The following is an 11268-nucleotide window of genomic DNA, read 5'->3' on the forward strand; positions in this document are numbered from 1 at the left end:
GAAACCCCCTGAGCATCACTGCCCTCACAGTCCTTGAGCACAAGAGTCCAGAGCCAGCCCTCAGCTCAGGCCACCCCCAATCCCAGCCCTGTTGGGACCCACGGAACGGGGCTGAGCCATCCTTCACCCTTGCCTTGCTCCTTGTGGTGCTTCCCAGCAGAGCTGAGGCTCCCTGGGCAGGAGGCAGAGCCCCACCTGCCCTGAGTTTGGAGCAGAGCTGCTGTGGCACACGGTCCATGCAATGCTCGTGTTTGTGTCTCACACCTCCCCAGAGCCCAGAGCCCAGAGCCCTCCACTCCGAGTGCTGTGCTCTCCATGGAAAGAGAACAGCACTACCCAGTAGTAAAGCAGCCTAATTTTTCACCAGCAGAAACCACCAGGACTAATTCTAGATCAGGTTTGCACAGGATTCAAGTTGGTTTTTCCATGCTGGATCTGACACAAGACACTTTAAGATCCAGTTCTTCCAGAACCGGTGCCTCAGTCCCAGCCACAGTGCCCAGGGTGGGCAGCCCAACTGACCACTGCCCCCCTGACCACTGCCCCACTGACCCCTGCCCCACTGACCCCTGCCCCCACTGACCACTGCCCCCACTGACCACTGCCCCCACTGACCACTGCCCCACTGACCCCTGCCCCCACTGACCACTGCCCCTCTGACCACTGCCCCCACTGACCACTGCCCCTCTGACCACTGCCCCCACTGACCACTGCCCCCACTGACCACTGCCCCTCTGACCACTGCCCCTCTGACCACTGCCCCTCTGACCACTGCCCCACTGACCACTGACCCCTCTGACCACTGCCCCACTGACCCCTGCCCCCACTGACCACTGCTCCCAGTGACCACTGCCCCACTGATCCCTGCCCCCTCTGACCACTGTCCCCACTGACCACTGCCCCACTGACCACTGCCCCCTCTGACCACTGCTCCCACTGACCACTGTCCCACTGCCCCACTGACCCCTCTGACCACTGCCCCACTGACCACTGTCCCACTGACCCCTCCTTGGCCAGGGCTCCTCTCTCCTGGGGTAACCCCAGGCTGTTCACAGGAGCAGAACCAGCCTGGGGACTTCAGTTTTATCCTGCCTGGGGCTTTGGGGTCAGTTTGATCCCAGCTGCCGTGGGTATTCCTGGACAGAGGGCACTGCTCAGTACCTCCTGTCCAAGTACCTCAGGCAAAGCTCCCAGGTACAGACAATGCTTAGCAAGTTCAGCTCTCAGTGATTTCAGCTCTTTGCAGGTTCAGCTCTCAGTGATTTCAGCTCATTAACTTGCTAAGTGCCTTGGCAGATGCAGGGAGAGAGAGAAGCGCTGGATGAGGTTCCACAGATGAATCTTTATTGGCATCCTCTGCAAAGGGTTTCAGGGACAGCTCTTCTGCTGAGCTGGGCAAAAGTGGGGTTTTTATAGGGTACCAAGGTTTTGAGAAATGGTCCAATGGTCTGAGTCGGGGTAAATGTGACAGATTGTCTTACAGGGAGATGAGAGAGGGTCTGAGGGCAGGAGAGGGGTTACTTGGTCCAGTCACCATGATCAGGCATTTCTTTATCTTAGGCAACTGATTTCCAGAGAGGCCTCTCAGGCCTCATGGCTGCAACATTTCAGTCCTGGTCTCTGCAAAGAGAGGCAGCCCAGGCATCCCCCTGAGATCACACCCCATGCTGTGGGACAGTGCCTGTGGTAACGCCCATCCACGGGGTGTTTTCCATGACATCTGAGCCTTGGGAAGTGCCAAACTCTGTGATTTCACCCTGGGAGATTTCAGGGCAGTTGGCACCAAACGCTTCTTGAGGCCACCCACCACCAGGACCTCCCCAAAGGGACTCCCCAAAGGTCTCAAGGCCTGAGGTGCCCTCCAGCCCTCAGGGGAGGTTTTTACACCCAGTTGTTCATTTCCTCGGGTGTCACCAGCAAGCCGTGAGCTCACAGCCTTCAGAACCACATCAGGAATGTGATTTTCCAGTCTGGATGTGGTTTCCCCCCAAGCAGAGAAGTCAGAGCACACCCTGAGCTGAGGTCTCAGGGCCTGAGGTGGAGCATGTGGGGAGGGCTTCACTGACCAGTGGGGGATGGCCAGAGGGAGATGACCAGTGGGGGATGGCCAGTATGAGATGACCAGTGGGGAATGACCAGAAGGAGATGGCCAGAGGGGGATGGCCAGAGGGAGATGACCAGTGCGGGATGACCAGTGGGACATGGCCAGCTCCCTCACTGGCCTGAGGGCAGGGCTGTCCCTTCCTTTCCTGGATTTCTGCACTGTTCTGGTCCGGGTGTGCTGTCCCCTCGTCCCTGGCAGGACACATTTCCCTCCCCGGTGCCAGCCCGGGGAAGGAGGCAGGAAGGGGAGGTGGGTCACGGTGAGAATGGCTGGCAGGCTGGGCTGGCAGTGCAGGCGAGGGGACAGCAGCCCTGGAGGTGGTGTGGCCTGGGTCACACACAGAGGGACAGCCCTGCCAGGACCCAAACAAACACCAGCGTCTCTCTTTGAGGAAGGGTTTTACAGTGCTGAAAACCTCGCTGTGTTTATGGCAGTCACCGCCTGGAAGCCTGCATTTGCATATGCAAATCATATGCATTTATGTAAATTCCGGGTCGAATAATATTATCACAGTCCCCCAGAGCAGATCCTCTCCCATGGCAAATCAGGCAATTGTGTTTTCCAGCCCGAGAGTGGCACTGCCTCGAGCAGGCATTGCTGAACACAACATTTCTATCTGGGGCAGGGACAATGCAGGACCCAGGCCCGGGAACACTCAGTCCCTCATCGGCAACTTCATTCAGGCTGCGCTGGTTCCTGCGGGGGAGAAGCAGCCCCAACCCCATCTTCATCCCATCCCCATCCCCAAATCCATCCCCATCCCATCCCATCCCATCCCATCCCCATCCCCATCCCATCCCCATCCCCAAATCCATCCCCATCCCATCCCCATCCCCAAATCCATCCCCATCCCATCCCATCCCCATCCCCAAATCCATCCCCATCCCATCCCCATCCCTAAATCCTTCCCCATCCCATCCCATCCCATCCCATCCCCATCCCCAAATCCATCCCCATCCCTAAATCCTTCCCCATCCCATCCCGCCCCATCCCAACCTGTTTGTTCCACTCCATCCCATCTCCTCTGTCCCATGTGCCCCATCCTGTCCCTGCCTGCCCTGTCCCACTCTGTCCTGTCATGTTTGTCCTGCCCACTCTGTCCCATTCAGTCCAGTCTGCCCCACCCCTTCCTGTCCAATCCTACCTGTCCCATCTTGTCCCATCTTGTCCCATCTGCATTGTCACATTGTGCCATTCACATCCCATCCCATCAGCCTCTCCTGTCCATCTCACCCTCTCCTGTCCCATCCCTCCATCCTGTCCCATGCCATGCTGTACTGTTCTGTCCCATGGTGTCTGTCCCATCCCATCCCATCCCATCCCATCCCATCCCATCCCATCCCATCCCATCCCATCCCATCCCATCCCATCCCATCCCATCCCATCCCATCCCATCCCATCCCATCCCATCCCATCCCATCCCATCCCATCCCATCCCATCCCAGCCTCCCCATTCCCTGCCAATCCCTGGCACCCACACCGTGTGCCCTGGCAGGACAAAGGGCTGGCAGCAGATCCCAAATCTCTTCCCAGTCCAGGTGCAGCAGCTGGCCCAGGAGGGGCTCCCCTCCCTCAGGTGCTGCTGCTGGTGGTGGGCAGAGGGATGGTGTGAGGGGTGTGCTGTGCTCAGCAGGGCACTGCTCTCACCCCAGGGATCCCCTTTGCTGTGGGGATGGGCAAAGGATTCTCTGTTAGGGCCTGGGCAGGGTCTGACTGACCCCGGATTGCCACAGGCTGATCAGGAAGGGGATTTGACAGAGCTGCTCCTGCTGTCTGGGCCACTTCTGACTTCTCCCTGAAGCCACTTGAGGCCCCAAAATCTCGGCTGGGCTGTTCTTTACCCCCAGTCTGATCTGAGGAGCATTTTGGCCCCAATTCCTCCCCAGCAATCACTCAGGTCACCCCCAGGCTCCAATGCCATCAGCACTGACCCCTCTCTGTGCCCCTCCTGTCCTGCCCTGCTCTGGGGAATCACAGAATTCCCTGAGCTGGAAGGGACCCCCAAGGACCATCCAGTGCCACCCCTGGCCCTGCACAGACCCCCCAACAACCCCACCCTGGGCATTCCTGGGAGCAGTGTCCAAACCCTCCTGGAGCCCTGTGGGGCTGGTTGGTAACAGAAAAGCAGAGATGGGGCTGACACGAGGAGGGGAGGGTGAGGTCACAGCACGAGGCAAGAGGGTTGCAATGAGCAACAGAACAAAGTGGAGCAGGAAAATCCAGGGGTGGGAGATCTGTGGAGAAAGACATTTGTGACTGAGCAAAAGGACTGTGAATGGGTGACATTTGGGGGATGAGACCTTATCAGAAAGGTAATGGATTTTAGGGTGGGATTTTTCACAAGTGATGTTGGGTGTTGGAACCCAAACTGGAAATGAGAGGCTTTTGGGATTGGGTGTTTAAAAAGCGGGAGGATGGGCAGTTTGAAATTTGGCATCATTCCCATCTCAGTATTGACCAGTGAGGACACAGGAGGGAAAGAGGAGAAAGGAGAGGTGGGGAGGGGAAGAGGAGCTGCCTGAGCAGTGACGCTGCCTCTGGACAGAGTGATGGCAGTTCCAGCTCCCAGCTGTCCCAGAAAGCTCAGCCAGGCAGACAGGTTGGAGTGTCCTCAACAATCCTTGTCTTTGTGACACTGGCACTGAACTCACCTGGCACATCCTTTTTCTTTTTCCTCCACCTCTGATAACACAGCCCCGCTCTGGGCCACTGCTCACTGAGTTTTGGTGTCAGAGAACAATAATTTCATCATTCATCTGAGCTCCAGGATCATCTGCTGGTCCCTCACCACGAGGGCCTGCCCACTGCAGCCCCCTGCCCTGGTGGTGGTCTCCTCTGGACTCCCACCTCTGTGCCCACCCTGGGGACCCCCAGACTGGGCATGGGAATGCAGCTGTGGTCTCACAAGTGCTGAGCAGAGGGGGAGAACCACATCCCTCCATTTCCCAGTCCTGCCAATGCAGCCTCAGGGTGCAGCTGACCTTTCTTCCTGCGTGGACACAACAGATTCCTGTTCCAGCTGTTGCCCACTGGATCCTCAAGTCCTTTTCTGCAAATTGAGTCAGTCCCCAGCCTGTCCTGCTGCTCGGGGCTGTCCCATTCTGGCTCAGGGCCTTGCATTTGCTTTTCTTGAGGTTCATGGAGGTGTCTGAGACCAGGCTGGATGGGACTTGGAGCCCCCTGGTCTGGTAGAAGCTGTCCCTGCCCGTGTTAGAGGGGGCACAAGATCATCTTGAGAGTCCTTTCCAACCCAAACCAGCCTGTGGCTCCACAATCCTCATTCTGCCTCCAAAGTGAGCTGCTGGCAGGGAGGGGAGGGGATTATCTCCTGATTATTCTGTGATTGAAATTCCTGTGCCCAACTCATTTAACAACCAGACAATATCTTGATCTTCCTTCTGTGCTCGGCACAAGCCTCTGAATTTCATTATTTCTTTAACTGTCAGGACTTTGAGACCCAGCTTAGTTTTCCAGCCACAACCAGACCACCTCCTGTAAGAACCAACACCTTTGTGAGGAACTGGTGTTGGCCACTGAGTCACACCCTGTGACTAGAGAAAGAGTTTTATTTCTTCAACAAGGAACATTCCTGAGGATCAGCATTAATTTTCTTTAGTTAAGACCCTCCTCACTCAAAATGAATAAATAAATACATAGAAGCCACAGGGATTTAGCACAGGTTTCCCCTGTTCCCTGCCAAGGGTGTAATTTTGCCACAGTCCTTTATCAGTTGTTGTGCCCAGGGATCTCCATCGGCCTGTGAGAAATGAACCTGAGCTTCTCTGACACTAAAAAAATACCAAACGAAATCCACAGATCTTTGTCAGGTCTAGAGCAGAGCAGGGCTGTGCTGAGTCCAGCACAGAGAGATGCCTGGACAGCTCTCACAAGGCCAAGGCTCTTCTCAGGCAGCACCCCTGGCTCCACATGGGCTGTGAGAAACAAGAGGAGACAGCCAAGGTCCTGATCTGAGACACTCAGTGTCCTTCCTTTGCCCAGCAGGGAAAAATCTGAAAGCAGGAGGGCAAGAGGGTGTGCAGGGCAGGCTCCAGCTGGCAGGGAGTGACAGGACAGGGGAAATGGCTTGATTGGACATTGGGCAGGAATTGTTCCCTGGGAGGGTGGGCAGGCCCTGGCACAGGGTGCCCAGAGCAGCTGTGGCTGCCCCTGGATCCCTGGCAGTGCCCAAGGCCAGGCTGGACAGGGCTTGGAGCAGCCTGGGACAGTGGAAGGTGTCCCTGACATGGCAGGGGTGGCACTGGGTGGCTTTGAGGTCCCTTCCCACCCAAACCACCCTTTGATTCCATGATTCACTAATGCAGCTCTGGAAATGCCAAACCAGGGCTGTGTCTGCAAACGACCCCTGGTAGGGATGGGGAACCGAGGGAGGCAAAGGGTGAGCAGGAGCCCTGTGAAAGATCAATAAAAGAACTCAGGTTTGGCCCAAGGACACTGAACTTGGAGTTCTGAGGATGCCACTGGCTCAGTCTGATGTACAGGAGAGCTCTGGGCCTTGGAGCAGGATTTGTTTCTGCTCCTGAGCGATCAGGACTGAAAACCCAGGAGGGACTGTAGAAAAGGTGCCAAGAAGAGGGGCAGGGCATGGGAGGGCAGGGCAGCAGCCTCCCCTGGGGGTTGGAGCATCTCCCAGGTTTCTGTGTTTGCAGCCTGCAAGCTGCAGACAGAGCACTTGGGAAAGGTTTGAAGCTAATTTCTTTACAAAACTTGTTGGGTGCCAAAGGAGTAGAGCAGTAGGGGGAAAAAAATCAGAATTTTCCTCAGTGCCTGTGGGTTCGAGGAATGCTGCAGCATTGCACTGGAGGGGTCAGCAGAGACCATTTGGGGAACCCTCTGTGCTTCCTCCACCCCTGCCCCCGGGACCCCGGGATCCCTCTGGGTTTTGCAGTCACCACAACATTATTTGAAATTGCTGAGCTGCCTCAGACCCGTGGTGTGCACAGCTCCTGTGCCCTGCCCCTCCTGGAGACCTTAAGTGTTTGACCAAAGGTGCTGGAAGGCTTGAGCTGTAGCTGGAGAATATTGATATATTCAGGAACATTGATAATATTGATCCCCCCTGCGGAACAGCTCCTGTGCCACCCTCCCCTGCTGTCCCTGCCAGTGCACCCAGAGCCCCCTGAGTGGGCTCTCCCTCCTCATGGGCACAGGGCACAAGGAAAACCCTCCTTGCACAGCCAGGCAGGGCTGTGTGACCCCTGGGTGTGATCCCTTCACCCCAGGGTGAGCAGTCCATTTCTCCTGCCTCAAACAGCTCTTTTCACAAAGGCACAGGCTGGGATTCTCTCTGTGTAAGAGAATCTGCAACAAGTGTTGGCCGTGGGTCTTTTGCTTTGAGGTTTGTGCCTGTGCACTCCACTGGGGTGAATTCCCACTCACCAGCTATTGTCCTGCCCTCTTCTGCTGCACAGAAAGTCTTAATCTTCTTCTCACTGTAACTAAACAATCCCTCAGAAGCCTTTCCAATAGACTGATCAAACTGTCAGCACAAGCCACTGCCTCAGCTCGCTGCTGCTGCTCCTTTGTCCCCTTCCCGTGTTTAACATCCCATTTACAACGAGGAGGAGGCTTAAACCCGTCCAGTTCCTGCAGCATCCCGAGCCCCTGCCTGGGTGAGACAGCACAGCCAGAGCTCCACGAAGGAAACAGGACAGAACCATCCTGAGCATGTCCAGCAGGGAAGCTGTAGGCAAATCCCAGAGCTGAGGACTCCAATTTCATAAGCACCATCCCATCCTCTGCCCCCTGGGTGTCTCATGTGCCTTTGCTGAGTGTGGAGGGGTCCCTGCATTCCCCTGGGGATGGTGGCAGTGAGAGACTCAGCCTGCACCAGCCCCGGGGCTGTCACACATCCTGCCTGCCCTGAGAGGTGACATTTGTGCCCACAGCCCCAGACACCTCACCAGGGTCCTCTGTCAGCATTCCCTGGGCTTTGCTCAGTGCCAGGGGGTCACCAGGGCTCAGCTTGGAGCTGTCACCTCTCCCTCAGCTCGTCCTGCCCCGGTGCTGGGGAAGAGGAGGGGTCCCTGCTTCCCCCAGAGCACAGGGGCCCACCAGGAGAGCGTTCCTGAAGGGCTTGGGGCTCTGGCATCCTCTGTTCCTCCTGCCCTGTCAGCAGCAATTTCTGGGCTTCCCATGTCCCAAACACAGTTCCAGTACTGTCACTATAGGATATGAGCAAAAGACTCCAAATATTTCAGAAGGCAAAGGCATTAAAAAGGCTTTAATTGTCTAATTTAATTTAATTGTCTAAAGGTGTTCTGATACAGATTTAACATGACTGATGAACAGGACACCTCCCCAGTGCCATTGGTTAAATTAGAGAAATGACCAAAATATTTTTTCTCTGAGAACCAGAAAGGCAAAACATCACCTGGAGAAAGATCCTTTTGGGAAAGGATAGTTGTGTGCCAAGATTGTTTTGAGAAGAAGCTTTCCTCAGAAACTTTTCCCTTGGGAAAAGAGTTAGCAGCTACCAGAAGGCTGAAATCTCTCAGGGCCAAAAAGATCAGGCCCACACAGTACCAAGAGATGGATTCTGTAGCCCAGGTGTCTCTGGGGGTTTTGCATTTCTTCAGCCAAACTCAGCTGATTCCACCCAGCAGGGATTTGATGCAGCAAGGTCAGGGTGACAATTCACCCTCTCAGGCCTGCAGCTCCACCTCTCCTCCCCTGGCCCTCCCTGCCAAGCATTCCCCACCATTCAGGGATGGCATCTCCGGGATGTCAGGCATGGATGCTCCATCCCTGCAAGTGCTCAGGGACACTGGCTGGGTCCTGAGTGCCCAGGTCCAGGGGGTGACGTCCTTCCCCAGGGCAGGGCCTTGGAACAGGATGATCTTTCAGGTGCCTTCCAAGCCAAAGCATCCTGTGGTTCTGTGATCTCCTTGGATCAAAGCAAAAATCCCTTTGACTTCCCAAAGCATCGGAACTCTGACTCAGCAGCCCCAAACCCAGAGGCAGGGGAGCACCTGGGGCTTGTGAGACCTCTTTTATTTTCATTTAGTGCAGCCCAGCTGCCACCTGCACCTACAGGATTTTGTAAAACCAAAAAATAACCACAAAATAATGGCAGCAGAGATGTGGTGGGTGCACACACAGGAGAGCAGCCCAGGCCATGTCTACAGTGCAAAAAGAGGCAAGGGAAAAAATGGAATTAAATAAGATTTATTTGAGTTCACAGGGCAAAAATCTCACCACAAACCTTCTGTGGGTCAGGCTTTGGTCATCCTTCACCCAGTTAAGGCTCCTGTGCACTGCACTGTCCAGGACTCAGGTTCAGCTGATCTAATCTGAGAAGTCCTTCCCTAATTCTCTGGGGATTAGAGGAGTTTTCTGGAGTGTGACACCTCCACTCTACAACAACTCTGCAGGGACCAGAGTACCTGAGTTTCTCTGGGTTACAGCAGCTGGAGTTCAAAGGGGAGAGGTGATCCCAGTGACAGGGGGCAGGAGGTGCCTTCAGCTGAAAGCTGCAGAAATCTGTGTTCTCTGAAGCCCTGATGCACCCAACACGTCCTGGCACCCATTTCACCCCCGCAACAAACCTTCACCCCACTAAGACTCTCCTGCCCTTGCTCTGCCCCTCTTTGCCCTGGCAATGTCTGCATTTCTCTCAAATCTCCCACGTCAAAGATCCTCAGCTTCCCTGGCAGCACTGATCCCTCCCAGGGCCCACAGCCCTCCCTGTCCCTGCCAGGCAGGAGCAGCACCCAGAGGGTGGCACTGGAATTCAGCCACACTCAGGCTGATTTGGGCATTTCAGAGCTGGGTGTGGATTTCCCGTGGTCCTGTCTGAAGGAAGATGCTTCTCCCAGGGGGCAGGAGCCAACTGCAGCCCCTCAGAGCACACTGGATGTGAACTGCAACAGGCCAGAGTGAGAATCCAGAGTGAGCAGGAGCCCCCTGGGTGTGTGAGCCTGGGGCTGTTCTCTCCCTGCTGAAATGCACTTTGCTCCTTTGCCTTGGCAGAGAGCTCGGGCACAGGCAGGGTTGTGCTGGGATTATTTCAGAGTTCCACCAGCTCCTGTCTGTCCCTGCTGAGGGACAGGGGCTGCAGCCTCCTCCCAGGGGCTGTGTCCCCCATCCTGCTCCTCCTCCAGGCTGCCAGAGGTGACACTCCTGCCACCAAGGGTGGGATGCTGCCCCTTGTCCCCCAAAATCCCATCACACCAAGTCACAGCAGTGCTCAGGTTCTGCAGCCCAGCCTCCCCTGGGGCAGAGACATCCCCTGCACCATCCCAGGGCAGCAGGGGCTGTGTCCAGCCCAAATCCCCATGGGATGAGACCCCCCAGCTTTGCTGGGCACCTGGAAAGGGAATTTTTCCTAAAGCCCAACCTACGTTGCCAGGCTGTGCTTCCATCCTCTGCAGCCCTGGGAAGAGTTTGGCTCTGCCACATCTGGAACTGCCCCACAAGTGGCTGTGGGCTGTTGTTGGACCCCTTCAGGCTCCTTTCCTGCCCACTGACCCTGGCCAGCCATTCCTCCTCTCCTGGCACCCCTCAGCCACCCAACCCTGAGCACATGGACAATGTCCCTGTCCTCCACATCCCCTTGGGTGCAGCACTCCCAGCCTGGTGCCACCAACACCAGTGACTGCCCTGGATGTGCTGAGCCCACGCTGACCCAGCCCAGAGAGCTGATGATGAATTCAAACTGATTTGGGCACGTTCACCCACTCACTCATAGGAGCTGTGAGTGCAGATTGTGAGAAGAAACAAAAAGAAATTCACATAATTTAATCAAAGGTTTAGAAAAGCTGTGAGTGGGGCAAGGCTGGGGCTGTTGGGGCAGGGAGGGTCTGGCTGGGCAGGGGAAGCTGCAGCGGGCTCTGCTCAGCACAGCCAGGTGGAGGGGGCACTTCTCTACCCCACTGGCACAGAGAGCTGCTGGGTTTGGGTTTGTGTGGGTCAGGAGAGCTGCTGGGTTTGGGTTTGTGTGGGTCAGGAGTGGCTGTGGGAGCAGAAACAGCAGAAACGTGAGGGGTTTAACCCTGGGAGAGGGGAATCACTTTGACCTCAGTGATGAACACGCCCCTTGCAGCTCCACACCTTCACCTCCTCCTCTGCATTTGCTCTTCTTCTAAACCCCCAGACTGCCCAGGCCTTTGAGGGAGAGCTCAGCCTCTGCTCAGGTGGATTTTGGG

This window comes from Prinia subflava, chromosome 8, assembly GCF_021018805.1.
Source record: "Prinia subflava isolate CZ2003 ecotype Zambia chromosome 8, Cam_Psub_1.2, whole genome shotgun sequence".
Lineage (NCBI taxonomy): Eukaryota > Metazoa > Chordata > Aves > Passeriformes > Cisticolidae > Prinia > Prinia subflava.